This window comes from Schistocerca americana, chromosome 4, assembly GCF_021461395.2.
Source record: "Schistocerca americana isolate TAMUIC-IGC-003095 chromosome 4, iqSchAmer2.1, whole genome shotgun sequence".
NCBI classification, from domain to species: Eukaryota; Metazoa; Arthropoda; class Insecta; order Orthoptera; family Acrididae; genus Schistocerca; species Schistocerca americana.
In genome coordinates, this window is record NC_060122.1 from 155,408,140 (window position 1) to 155,418,373 (window position 10,234).

Below are 10,234 nucleotides of genomic sequence, written 5' to 3' on the forward strand. Positions count from 1 at the left end.
CTTACGACCGGCGCGCAAGTCGCCCATATGGCGTCGAATGAAATACGACTTGCACTTGGCGGCCGAACTTCCCCGAATAGGGGCCTCCCGGCCAACGATGCCATACGCTCATTTCACTTTTCCCCTGCAAAGAACCTGTAATTCTGTTAGTTGACATAACCTCACGACATAACCACTCAAGTGAAACCAAGCTCCATCAGATAGAAAGAACAGATCCATGTTGAAGCCATTCTTTGTTATCTCAGTGGACAGACACTCACAAAACTGGAGGCGCTGAGGAGCACCTACTGGTTTTAATACCTGAACAGCAGACTCTCTCTAGGGATACATGTGCAGGGCCAGGTAGAGTATTCGTCCGCATGATCGACGTGATACGCCGGTCTCTTGCAACAGTCATTGGGTTGATTTCCAGAATGAGATTTTCACTCTGCAGCGGAGTGTGCGCTGATATGAAACTTCCTGGCAGATTAAAACTGTGTGCCCGAGCGAGACTCGGAGACTCGAACTCGGGACCTTTGCCTTTCGCAGGAGAGCTTCTATAAAGTTTGGAAGGTAGGAGACGAGGTACTGGCAGAAGTAAAGCTGTGAGTACCGGGCGTGAGTCGTGCTTCGGTAGCTCAGTTGGTAGAGCACTTGCCCGTGAAAGGCAAAGGTCCCGAGTTCGAGTCTCGGTCGGGCACACAGTTTTAATCTGCCAGGAAGTTTCATTGGGTTGATTTGGTAGAACTCAGAACCATTTTCTGGCAAACTGCAGCCACATTTTCTGGGGTGCAGGACGTTTCGGAATATTTTTTGACTTGTTCAAAACAAATCGTGTCTGACACCACTTTCGGACTAAGTGTTACATGATGCTCTTTGTTGGCACTCTGACCGTTTCCACGACTTTGTTGTCACGTAACTTTCCACAACGAACACTCGCTGCTCTACTGGGAGAACCATCGTCCCCTTTGCACTGCTCCACACTCACTGTCACAACCCCCACTACTCTATGAACCGCTGTGGATCACATGGCGGCCGCGCGCGTGGTGTGCGCTTCACGGGGTGTGTTTCATATGCACACAATCACGTCCAATCGTATCCATTCGCCCGGGCCACTTACTTGCCCCATCCTGTACTATTAGGAACAACACTGGTGAAAACATCAAAAATAAAGCTTGCACTGTTTCTAAATTTATTTAACCAGCAGCACAACTTTCTCAGTTGTCACGCACTATTCGGTTCGTCATCACGTGCTGTCTGTTTATCGGTAACCCACTTTCCACGCGATATTTCCATCAGTGGGTGAGGCACGACGAAATGAATACGATACAGGAATATAAAGTTCAAGGAAACATCGTCCTTCGAAGTATTCAAAAAATTAGCAAAAATCTGACGTGAGTTTGCGTCTGTCCGAAATACGAGCTTATCATTGCGCACAATATGGGGCCTCATACGACTGCACTTTTTACCACACAAAATAGGTGCCACAAGAGCGAGAAGTGTGACATAATTGTCGTCTGATTTAATAATCTCAGAGACTGACTCATTACTAGACGGCATTCAAACTTTAAATAACTTCACTACTATATTAAATAACTTCTTTAAAAATAAAGAAATTTTTAAAGCCTGTACCGCAATTTTATTATTACAATTAAAATACGAAAACCAGCTTCGGTTGCTTTCTGCAACCATCACCAGATCGTTTAAAATGTAAAAAGCGGTTAGTATGCGTTTTGAACGATCTGATGGTGCCACCATAACTCAGCAAACTATATTAAGACTGTCGTTTCCCCCCTGATATTGCCAGGCTGCACTGAACATTATTGTTCCCGGACGGCTAGTGTGTCTTCAGGGTTTTGCTTCTTGACCAGTGATGTCAAAGCTTTCTGATGTCATTCTTTAATAAAATGTATCGGTACGATGCAATGGACATCGGAAATGTTCAACGTTGGGTAACGAATTTGTTAACGGAAAAACAGAGACTGTAGATAAAGCGCTCAAGGGAGAACCAACTCGTGAAGCTAACGTTTTAGACCTCATAGCAACAAATAGACCGGAACTTTTCGACTCTGTGAATGTAGAAGAGGGTATCAGTGATCATAAGTCAGTGGTTGCATCAATGATTACAAGTGTAATAAGAAATGCCAAGAAAGGAAGGAAAATATATTTGCTTAACAAGAGTGATAGGGCACAAATCGCAGAATATCTGAGTGACCACCATCAAACGTTCATTTCTGAGGAAGAGGATGTGGAACAAAAATGGAAAAAATTCAGAAACATCGTCCAGTACGCCTTAGATAAGTTCGTACCGACTAAGGTCCAAAGCGAGGGGAAAGATCCACCGTGGTATAACAATCATGTACGAAAGGTACTACGGAAACAAAGAAAGCTTCATCATAGGTTTAAGAGTAGTCGAATCATAGCTGATAAGGAAAAGCTGAACGAAGCGAAAAAGAGCGTAAAGAGAGCAATGAGAGAAGCATTCAACGAATTCGAACATAAAACATTGGCAAACAATCTAAACAAGAACCCTAAAAAGTTTTGGTCATATGTAAAATCGGTAAGCGGATCTAAATCCCCTATTCAGTCACTCGTTGACCACGATGGCACCGAAACAGAGGACGACCGAAGAAAGGCAGAAATACTGAATTCAGTGTTCCGAAACTGTTTCACTGCGGAAAATCGTAACACGGTCCCTGACTTCAGCCGTCGCACGGACGCCAAAATGGAAAATATTGAAATAAACGATATCGGAATTGAAAAACAACTGCTATCACTTAGTAGCGGAAAAGCATCCGGACCAGACGAGATACCCTTAAGATTCTACAGTGATTATGCTAAAGAACTTGCCCCCTTTCTATCAGCAATTTATCGTAGATCGCTGGAAGAACGTAAAGTACCTAGCGACTGGAAGAAAGCGCAGGTCGTTCCCATTTTCAAGAAGGGTCATAAATCAGATGCGAATAATTATAGGCCTATTTCGCTTACGTCAATCTGTTGTAGAATAATGGAACATGTTTTGAGTTCTCGTATTATGACGTTCTTAGATAATACAAATCTCCTTCATCATAACCAACATGGATTCCGCAAACAGAGATCATGTGAAACTCAGCTCGCCCTATTTGCCCAAGAAATTCACAGTGCCGTAGACACTGGCGAGCAGATTGATGCCGTATTCCTGGACTTCAGGAAGGCATTTGATACGGTTCCGCACTTACGTTTAGTGAAAAAAATACGAGCATACGGAATATCGGACCAGGTTTGTGATTGGATTCAGGATTTCCTAGAAGAAAGAACACAACATGTCATTCTTAACGGTTCAAAATCTGCAGATGTAGAGGTAATTTCGGGAGTACCGCAGGGAAGCGTGATAGGACCCTTATTGTTTACAGTATACATAAATGACTTAGTTGACAACATCGGTAGCTCCGTGAGGCTATTGGCAGATGACACGGTTGTCTACAAGAAAGTAGCAACATCAGAAGACTCGTACGTACTCCAGGAGGACCTGCAGGGGATTAATGCATGGTGCGACAGCTGGCAGCTTTCCCTAAACGTAGATAAATGTAATATAATGCGCATACATAGGGGCAGAAATCCATTCCAGTACGATTATGCCATAGGTGGTAAATCATTGGAAGCGGTAACGACCGTAAAATACTTAGGAGTTACTATCCGGAGCGATCTGAAGTGGAATGATCACATAAAACAAATAGTGGGAAAAGCAGGCGCCAGGTTGAGATTCATAGGAAGAATTCTAAGAAAATGTGACTCATCGACGAAAGAAGTAGCTTACAAAACGCTTGTTCGTCCGATTCATGAGTATTGCTCATCAGTATGGGACCCTTACCAGGTTGGATTAATAGAAGAGATAGACATGATCCAGCGAAAAGCAGCGCGATTCGTCATGGGGACATTTAGTCAGCGCGAGAGCGTTACGGAGATGCTGAACAAGCTCCAGTGGCGGACACTTCAAGAAAGGCGTTACGCAATACGGAGAGGTTTATTATCGAAATTACGAGAGAGCACATTCCGGGAAGAGATGGGCAACATATTACTACCGCCCACATATATCTCGCGTAATGATCACAACGAAAAGATCCGAGAAATTAGAGCAAATACGGAGACTTACAAGCAGTCGTTCTTCCCACGCACAATTCGTGAATGGAACAGGGAAGGGGGGATCAGATAGTGGTACAATAAGTACCCTCCGCCACACACCGTAAGGTGGCTCGCGGAGTATAGATGTAGATGTAGATGAAGATGTCGCAGATACCTGTCGAGGACGTGCTGATGAAGTGATTCGAGAACACAGAGGCGTTAGAGTTCACAATAAACAGGTTTAAGATTGTTCTGAGAAAAACATGTCAACAAGCAAAACACTGAATTTTTTCGAACTGGTTTTGATGTCTGGGTTCTACCATGGCACAAATGTGTAAGAATCCATAATGACTAGTGTTCAGGCAGTTCAGACTATAACACTTAGTAATTTCGCTGTTATATCTTCAATACGTGTGAATTCATAATTGAAAATACACTTCTGACCGAATAGAAGGACTTACATTTCAGTGAAACTGTTCGGCGTGTAGGAGGTGTGGAGGTAGGAATTGAGACGGCGTGTGGAAGGAGAGAAAGGAGAAAACAGGGGACCGGGGGAAGAGAGGGGGCGAAATTGAGAGAGGGAAGGGACTGTCTAGCTCTCCGCAAAACTCTCAGGCAGAGACATGTGAATAAAACCGCGTTACTGCACCTGTATGTATTACAGAAAACAGCAGACCCAGTACACGATATAAAATAATTACACAACTTTCATCAAAAAAATCCATTTACCTGAATTCAAAATCTATATCTGCAAGTATATATAAACAGATGATATATAAACAGATGATACAAACAGTGACGGGTGTGGTGTTTGGGTATGTTTGTGATCCATCTGGCAAATAATATTTATGCTAGTCCCAAAACTGTTCGAACTGATGTCATTCACCGGCGAAAACAGCAGCCACTCAGAAATACGAAAATGTCTGACCAACAACGTAGAGTCCCACTTCCCTGTCTCCCAATGTAGCAGTTTCTTTACTGACAAGGTTTGTCATTTGAGCTCACTACGCCGAGGTGACTCCGCTATACGTCAAGCAATTGCGCGACAATTTGGGATTACTATGTGTTGGCCAATGTAGGGCACTGACAGTAAATGACGACTCTAAAAGTTGAATACTGAACTATGTTAACAATGAAGTAATTTTTAGATAAGACGTTAGTCGTACACTGATTACTCCTCGTGCTTGCAGCGACATCCATCAGCTTACCAGCACTCCATTCTCCATTCTCCTTCAGCTCACAGTGCTGTGTTTGTTATTTTATTTCTCCTAGACATTTTAGTCGCATGAGGCAACCAGGAAGTTGACTGACGGAAGTTCGGAGATCGAACGACATTGATCAGTGTGGAACGTTTTTAGATCGGTGTTAATTTTGGATACCAGAAATCGCTTTAGTAATCCATGGCCACTTCTCCAAAATATATGTGTTGTGGAAGAGGATATGCATGACTACGGTATTAGTGTCTTCATATAGGTGTGTTGAAAAATTGTCTTTTATGCACCATTTTCCACTTTCTAATTCATTTTTTATGTTAAGTATCATGTCACCTATTCGCGCTGTGCGGATAACAGAATAAAACAAAAGAAAAAAAAGGTGGAAGAAGACGAAAGTTCTGAATTTTGTTTCTATTTTTGTTCCGTGAGAAATGACAATAAACATTCTTTTTTTTTTTGTACGTTGACAATATCAGTATCACGCAAAAAGCAAGTGATGACCTCCAACGACATGTGTGTCAATTAGAACGTACTGCAGAGGAATACAGCATAGAAATATTACTTCCAAAATCCAAACTGATGGCTTTGCAAGATAAATATTGTACCCGATTAAAGATAAATTCTGCGTCGTTCCTATCAGCAGATGTCACTCTTTAGCTGGTTAGAGCTTGACAAAAGTTACGACAAGTACAGATGTGAAGACATAAAGGTACAGCGCTTCCAATATACTTGTGGAATCATCAATAGAATGCCGAATACCAAGACAAGGAGTGGTGCAATAACAAAAATAATGGCATATTGGAGTGAGATGTGAGTCCCCTACGGAGAGAACACAACAATATCCAAGGAGACTAGCATACGTAATCATGAGATAAGGACAGAAATAAATGATTTTACAATTATAACACAAATAGTAGAAAATGGGAAGAAATGAAAAGACGATGCCAATAGAACTGGCGAGAGAAAACCTCCTAAGCAAATATAAGTGTACAGACCTAAAGGACGAAAACACGTTCGGTCACTTTCCGAAAGATGGAAGCAAATTTCTGGATGAAGCTGAAAATTTAGCCATTTTGTTTGAGGTGTTGATGGAGAAGGAAAATGTAGAAGGAAATAGCAACTGTGGATTTGGAAACCTAGTATTTTAAGACAATTACTCGATTAAATGATAAAGAATAAGATAATTCTCAAGTCAGAATTGTATGAGCTATCCTTCGAAATCGCCAGTTTAATCCGTTCGTGTTCGGATGTTGGTGTAGAAACAGCTGAGTATGTGTAAAATATATCGTGTGGAGAGTTCCAGTATGGAGTTGTGAATGGAACTTGAACCTGCCTTTTTTCTCTTAGAGTGCTGAGCCCACAAACTTCGCAATTCACTTCATCAGAGGTAGGTCCTTAATTGAATTAACGAAGTTATCCGCAGTTTTGAACTTCAGTACTTTCCGCAGCCGTTTCAAGTGACATCTTTTAACGATCTTCAGCACGCAAATGACAAAATTGGTCGTTAGAAGTCTTGCGAAAGGCTCCCTTGCTGCTGCTGCCGCTGTTTCGACAACATTACCTGACGTCGACGCGAAAATGAGAAATAGAATTAAAACTTTTGGCGGCGCTTTTATAAGCGCGCTTTTGGTGTTTTCGGAATAAAAAGTATTGCAATTAGCCGGGTGCTGTTTTAGAAAGACGAGAAGGGGCTTACGACTTTCAAGCCAATTAAACAACTTTACGCACGCTAATCACTTTACGTCAATGCCAATTCAAAATTTTCGTGCAGGGTGGGCACTCGACTTTCTGGCCGACACTCTAGCTTGGGAGCTCGAGTTCGAGTGAAAAGATTAGGGGTTTTGTTGACTTGGGAGCAAATATTTTTAATTATTGCTCAACAGCCAGCACTCCGAGTAAACATAGCTTCTTTGATGGGAGACTGGTTTTGGCGAAGGGACCACTCACAACACAAATGAAGCAGACGAAAGAGAAACGGTGGACACTGAACTTAATACGTTTTTATGGGCCGACTGTCGAGTATGACGTCAAATAAAATATACGGAAGCTGTATTACGTGCGATGGCCGTAGTGATATCGATAACAACGTGAACGCGTTTTCAGCTGCCTTTGTAATCGGAATACAATTTACGACCTGCACCAGCGACAGGCTGAACCTTCTTTACGTCTCGAATTTTCTCCCAGAAGTGAACCGTGGATATAAAAGAGCTAAAAAAGGTAGTTAGAGGATAGGTGTGTGAGACAGTTAGGAAATTGAAACTGACTAAGGAAGTTGTTCCGAACTATCACACAAAAAATAATTTTGAGAGTATGGGGGAAGGAGTACACTGATTAGAGATGAAAATGGGAGTTAGACATTAGAAGCAGAATATAATTAGAAAGATGGAAACATTACATGGAGAAATTTTGTTGTTGCCCCCCCCCCCCCCAAAAAAAATCAGAAAAATAAGAAAAAAATGCATGAAGATGATAGGAGAGATCAAAACATATCTCGGGATTTCAGAGAGCTTTGTGTGGATTCTGAAGCAAGGACAGAACAGGTATTGCTAAAGTGTTAGCGCAACTCTTGAAAACTTAATACCAAAGAGTGGGACAAGAGCTACATAATAATTGGAATGAAATATATGTAACAGAAAGCGTTGCACCATGTTTTGAAAATAATGTAAATATTACGTTTTCCTAGAAAGCAACAGAATATGGAAGTGAAAATTACCATTGAATCAGGCTAATGTCACACGCCTAAAAAAAGTAATTAAGGATTCTCTTTTCGGAGTGGATGTTACAACTAAAAATAGGTTAGAAGAAGAAATGTTTAACTTTACGTGAAGTAGGACGCTATAGAAGCTGTGCTACTGCTTTGCAGCTGATAATAGACAGCAAATGGAGTAAAACAAAGAATACGTATCGTGTACATAGATTCAGACAAGGGTTTTGATAATACTGAACAGAATCAAATTTTTTCCACATCTTCACAGTGGAGTATCATCTGGAGCTATACAAGAGCAGTATATCCTCTTTATAGACCACGCATCACGAAGTGTACCAAATATTATATCTGCTCCATGTTGAATGTCTTCCTTGTAGATAAATATTGCAATAGAATAAATTACACTCTGCGCACTTGAATGGCTATATTAATTTATTCGTGTCGGGTTAGTTTGCGCTAGATATCTTCAGTTAACTGATTGCTGTAGCTGACAGGCTCATTAGTACATGCCACTTAGCACAATATTCAGCGTGCATACAATCCTGAAAGGGACGTTGGGAATGTGACGGGTAAGGACGCGGTATCAGAGAGTGAGACATGAATGTTGTGAAGCACTTTTGTACATGTTTTTGTTTTCGTTGTTGTTGTATTGCTCTGTTATATTCGCGTTCGAACTCAGAGCTATGGTCACGGAGAACAGTCAGCTAATAAACACACACACTAAATAAATACAGCGCAGGGCTGTTATAATTAAACTTTCACTACCTGAACTACTATTTACCTTACGAGTGTAGAGCTTTATAGGAACGATATTCAGATTGTGCGCTGCAAGATTTGCGTTGTGACTGGTGTTATTATAATGACTTGCACTTAGGCGACAGTGCTGGTTCGGCGACATGGGGTTGAAATGGCGCAAATGGCTCTGAGCTCTATGGGACTTAACATCTGAGGTCATCAGTCCCCTAGAACTTAGAACTACTTAAACCTAACTAATCTAAGGACATCACACACATCCATGCCTGAAGGAGGATTCGAACCTGCGACCGTAGTAGCAGCGTAGCAGTCACGTGGTCCCGGACTGAAGCGCCTAGAACCGCTCGGCCACCCCGGCCGCCATGGGGTTGAAACACAAGCATCAATGTGCAGTACAGTTGCCGACAGTCAACATGGCTGTGCACAAGATGAAAAGAGCTTTGCTCGTAAAGCTGAATTATCAAGACAACAGCAACAGCACTGGTGCTCTTCGCGAGTATCGACGTATTAAAGGAAAATGGAGAGATCCTCTTTCCGCACCGGAGTTAAGGAACACGATTCAGAAGTTCGAAATAACTGGCGATTTGGGAATTGTTTCTGAGCGAGGCTGACAGCTAACTGCGCAGCAGATTATTGAAGAAGCTACTGTTCCTACGGCTGAGAATGCTGAACGCAGTGGTTGAGAACATTCATGCCTCATTCTCTGATACTGCGTTCTTCAAGCAGAGTACGACAGCTGAACATTCCATGGTTCACCGTTCGAAAAGTCCTGCGAATAATTGTGAAATGGTATATCTAGTGCGGGACCAGGCTGTCGTGAAGACAGGTGGTTGTCACAATGAGCAGCATTTGTTACCTGGAAAGTAAACATGTTGCACAATTAACATATGTTACCCTCTCAAGCGGAAATTAAAATGTGGTTCTTTCAATGGTTCTCTTCGGCACGTCCTTACAAATCTTACCACAAAGATTCACTGTCCTACGATCACTCACGTTTTCATGGAGGCCCTCTCAAGTAGCATAAGCTTAATTATAATCACCATGTAATTTATTTAGCAAGGAAAGAACACATACCTTTAATAGCTCTCCAGTCTGCTGTGATTGTACAAGGGTGTTGAATAAGTAATGCAACACTTTTTTTGGAAAGGAGATTGGTTTTATTCAGGTGTCCAATACATCATATTATTACCCACTGTTTTGGCTACAAAACGCTACTTTTCAAATAATCTCGGTACAATGCGACGATCTTACGCCGCCTTAGAGAGAGGACCTGTATACCCGCGTGGTACCACTCAGCTGGTCGACAAAGGGAAAAATTGGAAATTTGTGGTAAGGTCTTATGGGACCAAACTGATGACGTCATCGGTACCTAAGCTTACACACTATTTAATCTAACTGAAACTAACTTACGCTAAGGACGACACCCACACACACCCATACACCCATGCCCGAGGGAAGACTCGAACCTCCGATGAGGGGG

General features: G+C 42.1%; 1 non-coding gene across 1 annotated transcript; it reads left to right on the forward strand.

Annotated features, from left to right (window-relative positions):
* The first annotated feature begins 605 nt into the window (after positions 1 to 605).
* Trnas-uga lies at positions 606 to 680 on the forward strand. The gene has a single exon. It is a non-coding gene; the product is annotated as a tRNA-Ser (tRNA).
* Positions 681 to 10,234: the final 9,554 nt, after the last annotated feature.